We start from the raw sequence: 17,564 nt of genomic DNA, 5'->3' as shown, positions 1-17,564 counted from the left end.
GGTGGATAAATGTATCCACCAATAAACAAGTGCTTTCCATGGTATTGAACCAAACAAATGGCTTAGATGCCTTCTTTTTCAAATAAAGATAGCAAGAGAACAAAGAAAAATTGATAATAGAAGTAAATTAGAAAGTTGCTTAAAAGTGTGTGCTCTATCTGAATCATGAGAAAAAAAATTGGGTTCAGTTTCCCTTTAACAGCAGTCTTTAAATAAATGGCGACACAGAGAAAAAACATAATTTATGTAAGAACTTACCTGATAAATACATTTCTTCTGTTATGTGCGATCAGTCCACGGGTCATCATTACTTCTGGGATATAACTCCTCCCCAACAGGAAATGCAAGAGGATTCACCCAGCAGAGCTGATATAGCTCCTCCCCTCTACGTCAGTCCCAGTCATTCTCTTGCACCCAACGACTAGATAGGATGTGTGAGAGGACTATGGTGATTATACTTAGTTTTTATGACTTCAATCAAAAGTTTGTTATTTTACAATAGCACCGGAGCGTGTTATTACTTCTCTGGCAGAGTTTGAAGAAGAATCTACCAGAGTTTTTTTTACTATGATTTTAACCGGAGTAGTTAAGATCATATTGCTGTTCTCGGCCATCTGAGGGAGGTAAAGGCTTCAGATCAGGGGACAGCGGGCAGATGAATCTGCATTGAGGTATGTAGCAGTTTTTATTTTCTGAATGGAATTGATGAAAAAATCCTGCTATACCGTTATAATGACATGTATGTATACACTTCAGTATTCTGGGAATGGTTTTTCACCGGAACTACTCTGTTAAAGGTCACTAATCCTTTTAATAAATATTGTCATGTTAAACGTTTTTGCTGGAATGTAGAATCGTTTACATTGCTGAGGTACTGAGTAAATAAATGTTTGGGCATTATTTTCCACTTGGCAGTTGTCTGCTTTAAATTGTGACAGTTTCGTTTCTCCTCACTGCTGTGTGTGAGAGGGAGGGGCCGTTTTTGGCGCTCTTTTGCTACGCATCAAAAAATTCCAGTCAGCTACTATTATATTTCCTGCATGATCCGGTTCACTGACAGATCTCAGGGGTCTTCAAACTTCTTTGAAGGGAGGTACATTCTCTCAGCAGAGCTGTGAGATTTTTTATTGACTGTGAATAAAAACGTTACTCTATAATTTTTTATGTCAAATTTAGTTATTTACTAATGGGAACAAACCTTTGCTAAAAGTTGTGTTATTTTAAACTTGATGCTATAACTGTTTCAGTTCATTATCTCAACTGTCATTTAATCGTTTAAGTACCTCTTCGAGGCACAGTACGTTTTTGTTAAAAAAGATTATAACCAGGTTGCAAGTTATTGCTAGTGTGTTAAACATGTCTGACCCAGAGAATGATATCTGTGTCATTTGTTCCAATGCCAAGGTGGAGCCCAATAGAAATTTATGTACTAACTGTATTGATGCTACTTTAAATAAAAGTCAATCTGTACAATGTGAACAAATTTCACCAAACTGCGAGGGGAGAGTTATGCCGACTAACTCGCCTCACGCGGCAGTACCTGCATCTCCCGCCCGGGAGGTGCGTGATATTATGGCGCCTAATACATCTGGGCGGCCATTACAGATAACATTACATGATATGGCTACTGTTATGACTGAAGTTTTGTCTAAATTACCAGAACTAAGAGGCAAGCGTGATCACTCTGGGGTGAGAACAGAGTGCGCTGACAATACTAGGGCCATGTCTGATACTGCGTCACAGCTTGCAGAGCATGAGGACGGAGAGCTTCATTCTGTGGGTGACGGTTCTGATCCAAACAGATTGGATTCAGATATTTCAAATTTTAAATTCAAATTGGAGAACCTCCGTGCATTACTAGGGGAGGTCTTAGCAGCTCTCAATGATTGTAACACCATTGCAATACCAGAGAAAATGTGTAGGTTGGATAAATACTTTGCGGTACCGGCGAGTACTGACGTTTTTCCTATACCTAAGAGATTAACTGAAATTGTTACTAAGGAGTGGGATAGACCCGGTGTGCCGTTCTCACCCCCTCCAATATTTAGAAAGATGTTTCCAATAGACGCCACTACTCGGGACTTATGGCAAACGGTCCCTAAGGTGGAGGGAGCAGTTTCTACTTTAGCTAAGCGTACCACTATCCCGGTGGAGGATAGCTGTGCTTTTTCAGATCCAATGGATAAAAAATTAGAGGGTTACCTTAAGAAAATGTTTGTTCAACAAGGTTTTATATTGCAACCCCTTGCATGTATCGCGCCGATTACGGCTGCGGCAGCATTTTGGATTGAGTCTCTGGAAGAGAACCTTAGTTCATCTACGCTAGACGACATTATGGACAGGCTTAGAGTCCTTAAACTAGCCAATTCATTCATTTCGGAGGCCGTAGTACATTTAACCAAACTTACGGCTAAGAACTCTGGATTCGCCATACAGGCACGTAGAGCACTGTGGCTAAAATCCTGGTCAGCTGATGTTACTTCTAAGTCTAAATTACTTAATATACCTTTCAAGGGGCAGTCTTTATTTGGGCCCGGGTTGAAAGAAATTATCGCTGACATTACAGGAGGTAAGGGCCACGCCCTACCTCAAGACAAAGCCAAAGCTAAGGCTAGACAGTCTAATTTTCGTCCCTTTCGGAATTTCAAACCTGGAGCAGCGTCAACCTCCACTGCACCAAAACAGGAAGGAGCTGTTGCTCGTTACAGGCAAGGCTGGAAACCTAACCAGTCCTGGAATAAGGGCAAACAGGCCAGGAAACCTGCTGCTGCCCCAAAGACAGCATGAACCGAGAGCCCCCGATCCGGGACCGGATCTAGTGGGGGGCAGACTTTCTCTCTTCGCTCAGGCCTGGGCAAGAGATGTTCAGGATCCCTGGGCGCTGGAGATCATATCTCAGGGATACCTTCTAGACTTCAAATTATCTCCCCCAAAAGGGAGATTTCATCTGTCAAGGTTGTCAACAAACCAGATAAAGAAAGAAGCGTTTCTACGCTGTGTACAAGATCTGTTATTAATGGGAGTGATCCATCCAGTTCCGCGGTCGGAACAAGGACAAGGGTTCTACTCAAACCTGTTTGTGGTTCCCAAAAAAGAGGGAACTTTCAGGCCAATCTTAGATTTAAAGATTCTAAACAAATTCCTAAGAGTTCCATCGTTCAAAATGGAAACTATTCGGACAATCTTACCTATGATCCAAAAGGGTCAGTACATGACCACAGTGGATTTAAAAGATGCTTACCTTCACATACCGATTCACAAAGATCATCAACGGTATCTACGGTTTGCCTTCCTAGACAGGCACTACCAGTTTGTAGCTCTTCCATTCGGATTGGCTACGGCCCCAAGAATCTTCACAAAGGTTCTGGGTGCCCTTCTGGCGGTACTAAGACCGCGAGGGATTTCGGTAGCTCCGTACCTAGACGACATTCTAATACAAGCTTCAAGCTTTCAAACTGCCAAGTCTCATACAGAGTTAGTTCTGGCATTTCTAAGGTCGCATGGATGGAAAGTGAACGAAAAGAAAAGTTCTCTTTTTCCTCTCACAAGAGTTCCATTCTTGGGGACTCTTATAGATTCTGTAGAAATGAAGATTTACCTGACAGAAGACAGGTTAACAAGGCTTCAGGATGCATGCCGTGTCCTTCATTCCATTCAACACCCGTCAGTAGCTCAATGCATGGAGGTGATCGGCTTAATGGTAGCGGCAATGGACATAGTACCTTTTGCACGCCTACACCTCAGACCGCTGCAATTGTGCATGCTAAGTCAGTGGAATGGGGATTACTCAGATTTGTCCCCTACCCTGAATCTGAATCAAGAGACCAGAAATTCTCTTCTATGGTGGCTTTATCGGCCACACCTGTCCAGGGGGATGCCATTCAGCAGGCCAGACTGGACAATCGTAACAACAGACGCCAGCCTGCTAGGTTGGGGCGCTGTCTGGAATTCTCTGAAGACTCAGGGATTATGGAATCAGGAGGAGAGTCTCCTTCCAATAAACATTCTGGAATTGAGGGCAGTTCTCAATGCCCTTCTAGCTTGGCCCCAATTAACAACTCAGGGGTTCATCAGGTTTCAGTCGGACAATATCACGACTGTAGCTTACATCAACCATCAGGGAGGGACAAGAAGCTCCCTAGCAATGATGGAAGTATCAAAGATAATTCGCTGGGCAGAGTCTCACTCTTGCCACCTGTCAGCAATCCACATCCCGGGAGTGGAGAACTGGGAGGCGGATTTCTTGAGTCGCCAGACTTTTCATCCGGGAGAGTGGGAACTTCATCCGGAGATTTTTGCCCAAATACTTCGACGTTGGGGCAAACCAGAGATAGATCTCATGGCGTCTCGCCAGAACGCCAAACTTCCTCACTACGGGTCCAGATCCAGGGATCCGGGAGCGGTTCTGATAGATGCTTTGACAGCACCTTGGAACTTCGGGATGGCTTATGTGTTTCCACCCTTCCCGCTGCTTCCTCGATTGATTGCGAAAATCAAACAAGAGAGAGCATCTGTGATTCTAATAGCGCCTGCATGGCCACGCAGGACTTGGTATGCAGATCTAGTGGACATGTCATCCTGTCCACCTTGGTCTCTACCTCTGAGACAGGACCTTCTGACACAGGGTCCATTCAAACATCAAAATCTAACTTCTCTGAAACTGACTGCTTGGAAATTGAACGCTTGATTTTATCAAAGCGTGGTTTTTCTGAGTCGGTTATTGATACCCTGATCCAGGCTAGGAAGCCTGTTACCAGAAAGATTTACCATAAAATATGGCGCAAATACCTATACTGGTGCGAATCCAAACGTTACTCCTGGAGTAAGGTTAGGATCCCTAGGATATTGTCTTTTCTACAAGAAGGTTTAGAAAAGGGTTTATCGGCTAGTTCATTAAAGGGACAGATTTCAGCTCTGTCCATCTTGTTACACAGGCGTCTGTCAGAAAATCCAGACGTCCAGGCCTTTTGTCAAGCTTTAGCTAGGATCAAGCCTGTGTTTAAAGCCGTTGCTCCGCCATGGAGTTTAAACTTAGTTCTTAACGTTTTACAAGGTGTTCCATTTGAACCCCTTCATTCCATTGATATAAAATTGTTATCTTGGAAAGTTCTGTTTTTAATGGCTATTTCCTCGGCTCGAAGAGTCTCTGAGTTATCAGCATTACATTGTGATTCTCCTTATCTGATTTTTCACTCAGATAAGGTAGTTCTGCGTACTAAACCTGGGTTCTTACCTAAGGTAGTTACTAACAGGAATATCAATCAAGAGATTGTTGTTCCATCCTTGTGTCCAAATCCTTCTTCAAAGAAGGAACGTCTTCTACACAATCTGGATGTAGTTCGTGCCCTCAAGTTCTACTTGCAGGCAACTAAAAATTTTCGCCAAACTTCTTCCCTGTTTGTCGTTTATTCTGGACAGAGGAGAGGTCAAAAAGCTTCTGCTACCTCTCTCTCTTTCTGGCTTCGTAGCATAATACGTTTAGCCTATGAGACTGCTGGACAGCAGCCTCCTGAAAGAATTACAGCTCACTCCACTAGAGCTGTGGCTTCCACTTGGGCCTTTAAGAATGAGGCCTCTGTTGAACAGATTTGCAAGGCTGCAACTTGGTCTTCGCTTCATACTTTTTCCAAATTTTACAAATTTGACACTTTTGCTTCTTCGGAGGCTATTTTTGGGAGAAAGGTTCTTCAGGCAGTGGTTCCTTCTGTATAATGAGCCTGCCTATCCCTCCCGTCATCCGTGTACTTTTGCTTTGGTATTGGTATCCCAGAAGTAATGATGACCCGTGGACTGATCGCACATAACAGAAGAAAACATAATTTATGCTTACCTGATAAATTCCTTTCTTCTGTTGTGCGATCAGTCCACGGCCCGCCCTGTTTTTTAAGGCAGGTAAATATCTTTTAAATTATTCTCCAGTCACCACTTCACCCTTGGTTACTCCTTTCTCGTTGATTCTTGGTCGAATGACTGGGACTGACGTAGAGGGGAGGAGCTATATCAGCTCTGCTGGGTGAATCCTCTTGCATTTCCTGTTGGGGAGGAGTTATATCCCAGAAGTAATGATGACCCGTGGACTGATCGCACAACAGAAGAAAGGAATTTATCAGGTAAGCATAAATTATGTTTTCTTTCATATTGGCAAGAGTCCATGAGCTAGTGACATATGGGATATACAATCCTACCAGGAGGGGCAAAGTTTCCCAAACCTCAAAATGCCTATAAATACACCCCTCACAACACCCACAATTCAGTTTAACGAATAGCCAAGTAGTGGGGTGATAAAGAAAGGAGTAGAAAGCATCAACAAAGGAAATTTGGAAATAATTGTGCTTTATACAAAAAATCATAACCACCATAAAAAGGGTGGGCCTCATGGACTCTTGCCAATATGAAAGAAATGAATTTATCAGGTAAGTTCTTACATAAATTATGTTTTCTTTCATGTAATTGGCAAGAGTCCATGAGCTAGTGACATATGGGATATCAATACCCAAGATGTGGAGTCTTCCACTCAAGAGTCACTAGAGAGGGAGGGAATTAAACAAAAACAGCCATATTCCGCTGAGAAAATAATCCACAACCCAAAAATAAGTTTATTTTTCACTTTTGAAAGAAAAAACTTAAATCAAAAAGCAGAAGAATCAAACTGAAACAGCTGCCTGAAGAACTTTTCTACCAAAAACTGCTTCCGAAGAAGCAAATACATCAAAATGGTAGAATTTAGTAAATGTATGCAAAGAGGACCAAGTGGCTGCTTTGCAAATCTGATCAACTGAAGCTTCATTCTTAAAAGCCCATGAAATGGAGACTGATCTAGTAGAATGAGCTGTAATTCTCTGAGGCGGGGTTTGACCCGACTCCAAATAAGCTTGATGAATCAAAAGTTTCAACCAAGAAGCCAAGGAAATAGCAGAAGCTTTCTGACCTTTCCTAGGACCAGAAAATAAAACAAATAGACTAGAAGTCTTCCTGAAATTTTTAGTAGCCTCCACATAATATTTCAAAGCTCTTACCACATCCAAAGAATGTAAGGATCTCTCCAGAGAATTCTTAGGATTAGGACATAAAGAAGGGACAACAATTTCTCTACTAATGTTGTTAGAATTCACAACCTTAGGTAAAAATTGAAAAGAAGTCTGCAAAACTGCCTTATCCTGATGAAAAATCAGAAAAGGAGACTCACAAGAAAGAGCAGATAGCTCAGAAACTCTTCTAGCAGAAGAGATAGCCAAAAGGAACAACACTTTCCAAGAAAGTAGTTTAATGTCCAAAGAATGCATAGGTTCAAATGGAGGAGCATGTAAAGCCCTCAGAACCAAATTAAGACTCCAAGGAGGAGAAATTGACTTAATGACAGGCTTAATATGAACTAAAGCCTGTAGAAAACAGTGTATATAAGGAAGTATAGCAATCTTTCTGTGAAATAAAACAGAAAGAGCGGAGATTTGTCCTTTCAAGGAACTTGCAGACAAACCCTTATCCAAACCATCCTGAAGAAACTGCAAAATTCTAGGAATTCTAAAAGAATGCCAGGAGAATTTATGAGAAGAACACCATGAAATGTAAGTCTTCCAAACTCTATAATAAATCTTTCTAGAGACAGATTTACGAGCTTGTAACATAGTATTAATCACTGAATCAGAGAAACCTCTATGACTTAGAACTAAGCGTTCAATTTCCATATCTTCAAATTTAATGATTTGAGATCCTGATGGAAAAATGGACTTTGAGATAGTAGGTCCGGCCGTAACGGAAGTGGCCAAGCGGGCAACTGGACATCCGAACCAGATCTGCATACCAAAATCTGTGTGGCCATGCTGGAGCCACCAGCAGCACAAAAGACTGTTCCATGATGATTTTGGAAATCACTCTTGGAAGGAGAACTAGAGGCGGGAAGATGTAAGCAGGTTGATAACACCAAGGAAGTGTCAGCGCATCCACTGCTTCTGCCTGAACATCCCTGGACCTGGACAGGTATCTGGGAAGTTTCTTGTTTAGATGAGAGGCCATGAGATCTATCTCTGGAAGCCCCCACATCTGAACAATCTGAGAAAACACATCTGGATGGAGAGTTCTAAAATATTTATTGGTAATCTCGCCTCTTGAGATTTCCAAACCCCTTGTGCTGTCAGAGACCCCCAAACAGCTCCCCAACCTGAAAGACTCGCATCTGTTGTGATCACAGTCCAGGTTGGGCGAACAAAAGAAGCCCCTTGAACCAAACGATGGTGATCTATCCACCATGTCAGAGAGTGTCGTACATTGGGATTCAAGGATATTAATTGTGATATCTTTGTATAATCCCTGCACCATTGATTCAGCATACAAAGCTGTAGAGGTCTCATGTGAAAACGAGCAAAGGGGATTGCGTCCGATGCTGCAGTCATGACCTAAAACTTCCATGCACATAGCCACTGAAGGGAATGACTGAGACTGAAGGAGCTGACATGCTGCGACCAATTTTAAACGTCTCTTGTTTGTTAGAGACAGAGTCATGGACACTGAATCTATCTGGAAGTCTAAAAAGGTGACCCTTGTCTGAGGAATCAAGAAACGTTTTGGTAAATTGATCCTCTAACCATGTTTCCGAAGAAACAACACTAGTTGATTCGTGTGAGATTCTGCAGTATGTAAAGACTGAGCTAGTACCAAGATATCGTCCAAATAAGGAAACACCGCAATACCCTGTTCTCTTATTACAGATAGTAGGGCACCCAGAACCTTTGAAAAGATTCTTGGAGCTGTTGCTAGGCCAAATGGAAGAGCAACAAATTGGTAATGCTTGTCTAGAAAAGAGAATCTCAGAAACTGAAAGTGTTCTGAATGAATCGGAATATGAAGGTATGCATCCTGCAAGTCTATTGTGGACATATAATGTCCTTGCTGAACAAAAGGCAGCATAGTCCTTATAGTCACCATCTTGAAAGTTGGTACTCTTACATAACGATTCAAAATTTTCAGATCCAGAACTGGTCTGAACAAATTTTCTTTCTTTGGTACAATGAATAGGTTTGAATAAAACCCCAAACCTTGTTCCTGAGGAGGAACTGCCATGATTACCCCTGAAGACTCCAGGTCTGAAACACACTTCAGAAAAGCCTGAGCTTTTACTGGATTTACAGGAATGTGTGAGAGAAAAAATCTTCTCACAGGAGGTCTTACTTTGAATCCTATTCGATACCTTTGAGAGACAATGCTCTGAATCCAATGATTTTGGACAGATTTTATCCAAAAATCCTTGAAAAACCTTAATCTGCCCCCTACCAGCTGAGCTGGAATGAGGGCCGCACCTTCATGCGGACTTAGGGGCAGACTTTGGTTTCCTAAATGGCTTGGATTTATTCCAATTTGAGGAAGGCTTCCAACTGGAAGCAGATTCCTTGGGAGGAGGATTGAGTTTTTGTTCCTTATTCTGACGAAAGGAACGAAAATGGTTAGAGGCCTTAGATTTACCCTTAGGTTTTTTATCCTGAGGCAAAACAAATCCTTTTCCTCCAGTGATAGTTGAAATAATAGAATCCAACTGAGAACCAAATAAATTATTACCTTGGAAAGAAAGAGATAGTAATCTAGATTTAGATGTCATATCAGCATTCCAAGATTTAAGCCACAAAGCTCTTCTAGCTAATACAGCTAAAGACATGGATCTAACATCAATTTTGATAATATCAAAAATGGCATCACAAATAAAATGATTAGCATGTTGCAGTAAGCGAACAATGCTAGATATGTCAGAATCCAATTCATGTTGTGCTAAATTTTCCAACCAGAAAGTTGATGCAGCCGCAACATCACCCAAAGAAATAGCAGGTCTGAGAAGATGACCTGAATATAAATAGGCCTTCCTTAGATAAGATTCAAGCTTCCTATCTAAAGGATCCTTAAAGGAAGTGCTATCTTCCCTAGGAATAGTGGTACCTTTAGCAAGAGTAGAAATAGCCCCATCAACTTTGGGGATCTTTTCCCAAACTCTATAGATTTTGCTGGTAAAGGATACAATCTCTTAAACCTTGAAGAAGGAATAAAGGAAGTACCTGGCTTATTCCATTCCCTAGAAATCATATCAGAAATAGCCTCAGGAATGGGAAAAACACCTGGGAAAACCACAGGAGGTTTAAAAACAGCATTTAAACGTTTATTAGACTGAACGTCAATAGGACTGGTTACCTCAATATCCAAAGTAATTAACACTTCTTTTAATAAAGAACGCATATACTCTATTTTAAATAAATAAGTAGATTTGTCAGTGTCAATATCTGAGGAAGGATCTTCTGTTTCAGATAGTTCCCCATCAGAAGAGGATGAATTATTATGTTGTTGGTCATTTGCAATTTCATCAGCTAAATGAGAAGTTTTAAAAGACCTTTTACGTTTATTAGAAGGTGGAAATGCAGACAAAGCCTTCATAATAGATTCAGAAACAAATTCTTTAAAATTTACAGGTATATCATGCACATTAGAAGTTGAAGGAACTGCAACTGGCAATGTACTATTACTGATAGAAACACTATCTGCATGTAAAAGTTTATCATGACAACTATTACAAATAACATTCGGTGGAATAATTTCTACAATTTTACAAAAAATGCACTTAGCTTTGGTAGAACCGATGTCAGGCAGCAATGTTCCAGCAGAAACTTCAGAGACAGGATCGGATTGGGACATCTTGCTCAATGTAAAAGAAAAAACAACATATAAAGCAAAATTATCTATTTCCTTAAATGACAGTTTCAGGAATGGGAAAAAATGCAAAAGCATAGGCCTCTTGATAGAGAAAAAAAAACAGGAGGCAAACATCAATGGAGTATTGAAATAATGAAAAAAAATTGGCGCCAAGGATGACGCACAACGTAACGTAAACTTTTTTGGCGCCAAAAATGACTGGAAATGACACACTTGCGTCACTAATGACGCAGCCGTGTGAAAGGTCTTGGCATCACGTATGACGCCGGAAATGACGAAGTTGCGTCATAAACGTATTTTTTCGCGCCAAAAAAAGTTTGCGCCAAAAATGACGCAATAAAGTCTAGCATTTGACGCACCCGCGGGCCTAACACCCGCAATTGCAAAAAGTAGTCAAATTGAAAAAAGACTAAACCCCAGGTAAGAAATACATTTCTTAAAGTGTTTACATTCCCAAATATGAAACTGACAGTCTGCAGAAGGAAATACATGAACCTGACTCATTGCAAATATAAGTACAATACATATATTTAGAACTTTATATAATTGCATAAAGTGCCAAACCATAGCTGAGAGTGTCTTAAGTAATAAAAACATACTTACCCAAAGACACCCATCCACACATAGCAGATAGCCAAACCAGTACTAAAACAGTTATTAGTAGAGGTAATGGTAAATTGAGAGTATATCGTCAATCTGAAAAGGGAGGTAGGAGATGAATCTCTACGACCGATAACAGAGAACCTATGAAATAGACCCCCGTTAGGGAAATCATCATATTCAAATAAGTGATACTCCCTTCACGTCCCTCTGACATTCGCTGTACTCTGAGAGGAATCGGGCTTCAACAATGCAGAGAAGCGCATATCAACTTAGAAATCTTAGCACAAACTTACTTCACCACCTCCATAGGAGGCAAAGTTTGTAAAACTGAATTGTGGGTGTGGTGAGGGATTTTTTTATAGGCATTTTGAGGTTTGGGAAACTTTGCCCCTCCTGGTAGGATTGTATATCCCATATGTCACTAGCTCATGGACTCTTGCCAATTACATGAAAGAAATAAAAATAGACGCTGCATCCTCTGACTGAACAGACATAACATATATGGAGTTTGTACCTAATTAAATCAAATAACCATGAAAAAGGGAGGCTTAGCAATAGTCAATGTAAAAAACTTTAGTTTAAATAATGTGGACACTGCACACTTAACTTCAAACTCTGGGTTTTAAATTATGGATTTAAACTTGAATTAACCCTTTGAATTCCTGTCAGTATTGGGTTATGCTCACTTACTGTCGTCCCCCCTGTTAATGAGTAGTGATGTCGCGAACAGTTCGCCGGAGAACAGTTCCCGGCGAGCATAAATTGTTCGCATTCGCAGCGGCGGCGAACATATGCGATGTTTGTTCCGCCCCCTATTCATCATCATTGCCTAAACTTTGACCCTGTATCTCACAGTCAGCAGGCACATTCCAGCCAATCAGCAGCAGACCCTCCCTCCCAGACCCTTACACCTCATGGACAGCAGCCATTTTAGATTCATTCAGAAGCTGCATTGTTAGTGAGAGGAGGGACAGTCTAGCTGCTGCTAATTTAATAGGGAAATCGATAGCTAGGCTAGTGTATTCAGTGTCCACTACAGTCCTGAAGGACTCATCTGATCTCTGCTGTAAGGACAGCACCCCAAAAAGCCCTTTTTAGGGCTAGAACATCAGTCATTTTTTTTTCTTTGTAATCTAATTGCATTTGCCTGCCTGTCAGTGTGTGTCAGGCTCACAGCATATACTGTGCCTACTTGCTCAGTGCCACCACTCATAAAAACTTTTACATCAGTCTACTAGTGTAATCTAATTGCAGTTGCCAGGCCAGCCTGCCACTGCCAACCTGTGTGTCAGGCTCACAGCATATACTTTGCCTACTTGCTCAGTGCCACCACCAGTCATATCTGGTGTAACAGTAGTGTAAATTAAAAAAAAAAAAAACTTTTACATCAGTCTGCTAGTGTAATCTAATAGCAGTTGCCTGCCACTGCCAGCCTGTGTGTCAGGCTCACAGCATATACTGTGCCTACTTGCTCAGGGCCACCACTCATATCTGGTGTAACATTAATGTAAATTTAAAAAAAAAAAACATTTACATCAGTCTGCTAGTGTAATCTAATTTCAGTTGCCAGGCCAGCCTGCCATTGCCAGCCTGTGTGTCAGTCTCACAGCATATACTGTGCGTACTTGCTCAGTGCCACCACCAGTCATATCTGCTGTAACAGTAGTGTAAATTTAAAAAAAAATAAACTTTTACATCAGTCTGCTAGTGTAATCTAATAGCAGTTGCCTGCCTGCCACTGCCAGCCTGTGTGTCAGGCTCACAGCATATACTGTGCCTACTTACTCAGTGCCACCACTCATATCTGTTGTAACATTAGTGTAAATTTTAAAAAAAAAACTTTCACATCAGTCTGCTAGTGTAATCTAATTTCAGTTGCCAGGCCAGCCTGCCACTGCCAGCATGTGTGTCAGGCTCACAGCATATACTGTGCCTACTTGCTCAGTGCCACCACCAGTCATATCTGGTGTAACAGTAGTGTAAATAAAAAAAATAAAAAACTTTTACAACAGTCTGCTAGTGTAATCTAATTTCAGTTGCCAGGCCAGCCTGCCACTGCCAGCCTGTGTGTCAGGCTCACAGCATATATTGTGCCTACTTTCTCAATGCCACCACCAGTCATATCTGGTGTAACAGTAGTGTAAATTTAAAAAAAAAACTTTTACATCAGTCTGCTAGTGTAATCTAATAGCAGTTGCCTGCCTGCCATTGCTAGCCTGTGTGTCAGGCTCACAGCATATACTGTGCCTACGTGCTCAGTGCCACCACTCATATCTGGTGTAACATTAGTGTAAATTTAAAAAAAAAATGTTTACATCAGTCTGCTAGTGTAATCTAATTTCAGTTGCCAGGCCAGCCTGCCACTGTCAGCCTGTGTGTCAGTCTCACAGCATATACTGTGCCTACTTGCTCAGTGCCACCACCAGTCATATCTGGTGTAACAGTAGTGTAAATTAAAAAAAAAAAAACTTTTACATCAGTCTGCTAGTGTAATCTAATAGCAGTTGCCTGTCTGCCACTGCCAGCCTGTGTGTCAGGCTCACAGCATATACTGTGCCTACTTGCTCAGTGCCACCACTCATATCTGGTGTAACATTAGTGTAAATTAAAAAAAAAAATTTACATCAGTCTGCTAGTGTAATCTAATTTCAGTTGCCAGGCCAGCCTGCCACTGCCAGCCTGTGTGTCAGGCTCACAGCATATACTGTGCCTATTTGCTCAGTGCCACCACCAGTCATATCTGGTGTAACAGTAGTGTAAATTTAAAAAAAAAAACTTTTACATCAGTCTGCTAGTGTAATCTAATAGCAGTTGCCTGCCTGCCACTGCCAGCCTGTGTGTCAGGCTCACAGCATATACTGTGCCTACTTGCTCAGTGCCACCACTCATATCTGGTGTAACAGTAGTGTAAATTTTTTAAAAAACTTTTACATCAGTCTGCTAGTGTAATCTAATAGCAGTTTCCTGCCTGCCACTGCCAGACTGTGTGTCAGGCTCAGAGCATATACTGTGCCTACTTGCTCAGTGACACCACCAGTCATATCTGGTATAACAGTAGTGTAAATTTAAAAAAAAAAAACTTTTACATCAGTCTGCTAGTGTAATCTAATAGCAGTTGCCTGCCTGCCACTGCCAGCCTGTGTGTCAGGCTCACAGCATATACTGTGCCTACTTGCTCAGTGCCACCACTCATATCTGGTGTAACAGTACTGTAAATGTTTTTTTAAAAAAACTTTTACATCAGTCTGCTAGTGTAATCTAATTTCAGTTGCCAGGCCAGCCTGCCACTGCCAGCCTGTGTGCCAGGCTCACAGCATATACTGTGCCTACTTGCTCAGTGACACCGCCAGTCATATCTGGTGTAACAGTAGTGTAAATTTAAAAAAATAAACTTTTACATCAGTCTGCTATTGTAATCTAATAGCAGTTGCCTGTCTGCCACTGCCAGCCTGTGTGTCAGGCTCACAGCATATACTGTGCCTACTTGCTCAGTGCCACCACTCATATCTGGTGTAACAGTAGTGTAAATTTTTTTTAAAAAACTTTTACATCAGTCTGCTAGTGTAATCTAATAGCAGTTGCCTGCCTGCCACTGCCAGCCTGTGTGTCAGGCTCACAGCATATACTGTGTCTACTTGCTCAGTGCCACCACTCATATCTGGTGTAACAGTACTGTAAATGTTTTTTTAAAAAAACTTTTACATCAGTCTGCTAGTGTAATCTAATAGCAGTTGCCTGCCTGCCACTGCCAGCCTGTGTGTCAGACTCACAGCATATACTGTGCCTAATTGCTCAGTGCCACCACTCATATCTGGTGTAACAGTACTGTAAATGTTTTTAAAAAAAACCTTTTACATCAGTCTGCTAGTGTAATCTAATAGCAGTTGCCTGCCTGCCACTGCCAGCCTGTGTGTCAGACTCACAGCATATACTGTGCCTAATTGCTCAGTGCCACCACTCATATCTGGTGTAACATTAGTGTAAATTTAAAAAAAAAAAAACGTTTACATCAGTCTGCTAGTGTAATCTAATTTCAGTTGCCAGGCCAGCCTGCCACTGCCAGCCTGTGTGTCAGGCTCACAGCATATACTGTGCCTACTTGCTCAGTGCCACCACTCATAGCTGGTGTAACAGTACTGTAAATGTTTTTTTAAAAAAACTTTTACATCAGTCTGCTAGTGTAATCTAATTTCAGTTGCCAGGCCAGCCTGCCACTGCCAGCCTGTGTGCCAGGCTCACAGCATATACTGTGCCTACTTGCTCAGTGACACCGCCAGTCATATCTGGTGTAACAGTAGTGTAAATTTAAAAAAATAAACTTTTACATCAGTCTGCTATTTTAATCTAATAGCAGTTGCCTGTCTGCCACTGCCAGCCTGTGTGTCAGGCTCACAGCATATACTGTGCCTACTTGCTCAGTGCCACCACTCATATCTGGTGTAACAGTAGTGTAAATTTTTTTAAAAAACTTTTACATCAGTCTGCTAGTGTAATCTAATAGCAGTTGCCTGCCTGCCACTGCCAGCCTGTGTGTCACGCTCACAGCATATACTGTGTCTACTTGCTCAGTGCCACCACTCATATCTGGTGTAACAGTACTGTAAATGTTTTTTTAAAAAAACTTTTACATCAGTCTGCTAGTGTAATCTAATAGCAGTTGCCTGCCTGCCACTGCCAGCCTGTGTGTCAGACTCACAGCATATACTGTGCCTAATTGCTCAGTGCCACCACTCATATCTGGTGTAACAGTACTGTAAATGTTTTTAAAAAAAACCTTTTACATCAGTCTGCTAGTGTAATCTAATAGCAGTTGCCTGCCTGCCACTGCCAGCCTGTGTGTCAGACTCACAGCATATACTGTGCCTAATTGCTCAGTGCCACCACTCATATCTGGTGTAACATTAGTGTAAATTTAAAAAAAAAAAAACTTTTACATCAGTCTGCTAGTGTAATCTAATTTCAGTTGCCAGGCCAGCCTGCCACTGCCAGCCTGTGTGTCAGGCTCACAGCATATACTGTGCCTACTTGCTCAGTGCCACCACCAGTCATATCTGGTGTAACAGTAGTGTAAATAAAAAAAAAAACTTTTACATCAGTCTGCTAGTGTAATCTAATAGCAGTTGCCTGCCTGCCACTGCCAGCCTGTGTGTCAGGCTCACAGCATATACTGTGCCTACTTGCTCAGTGCCACCACTCATATCTGGTGTAACAGTAGTGTCAATTTAAAAAAAAAAACTTTTACATCAGTCTGCTAGTGTAATCTAATAGCATTTGCCTGCCTGCCACTGCCAGCCTGTGTGTCAGGCTCACAGCATATACTGTGCCTACTTTTCAGTGTCACCACTCATATCTGGTGTAACAGTAGTGTAAATTTAAAAAAAAAAACTTTTACATCAGTCTGCTAGTGTAATCTAGTAGCAGTTGCCTGTCTGCCATTGCCAGCCTGAGTGTCAGGCTCACAGCATATACTGTGCCTACTTGCTCAGTGCCACCACCAGTCATATCTGGTGTAACAGTAGTGTAATTTTTTAAAAAAAACTTTTACATCAGTCTGCTAGTGTAATCTAAAAGCAGTTGCCTGCCTGCCACTGCCAGCCTGAGTGTCAGGCTCACAGCATATACTGTGCCTACTTACTCAGTGCCACCACTCACATCTGGTGTAACATTAGTGTAAATTAAAAAAAAAATTTTTTACATCAGTCTGCTAGCGTAATCTAATTTCGGTTGCCAGGCCAGCCTGCCACTGCAAGCCTGTGTGTCAGGCTCACAGCATATATTTGGCCTACTTGCTCAGTGCCACCACCAGTCATATCTGGTGTAACAGTAGTGTAAATTTAAAAAAAAAAACTTTTACATCAGTCTGCTAGTGTAATCTACTAGCATTTGCCTGTCTACCATTGCCAGCCTGTGTGTCAAGCTCACAGCATATACTGTGCCTACTTGCTCAGTGCCACCACTCATATCTGGTGTAACATTAGTGTAAATTTAAAAAAAAAAAAAACGTTTACATCGGTTTGCTAGTGTAATCTAATTTCAGTTGCCAGGCCAGCCTGCCAATGTCAGCCTGTGTGTCAGGCTCACAGCATATATTGTGCCTACTTGCTCAGTGCCACCACCAGTCATATTCTGGTGTAACAGTAGTGTAAATTTAAAAAAAAGAAACACAGCATATACTGTGCCTACTTGCTCAGTGCCACCACCAGTCATATCTGGTGTAACAGTAGTGTAATTTTTTAAAAAAAACTTTTACATCAGTCTGCTAGTGTAATCTAAAA

This window comes from Bombina bombina, chromosome 7 (assembly GCF_027579735.1).
Source record: "Bombina bombina isolate aBomBom1 chromosome 7, aBomBom1.pri, whole genome shotgun sequence".
Lineage (NCBI taxonomy): Eukaryota > Metazoa > Chordata > Amphibia > Anura > Bombinatoridae > Bombina > Bombina bombina.
Note: the sequence above shows the minus strand (reverse complement) of the source record.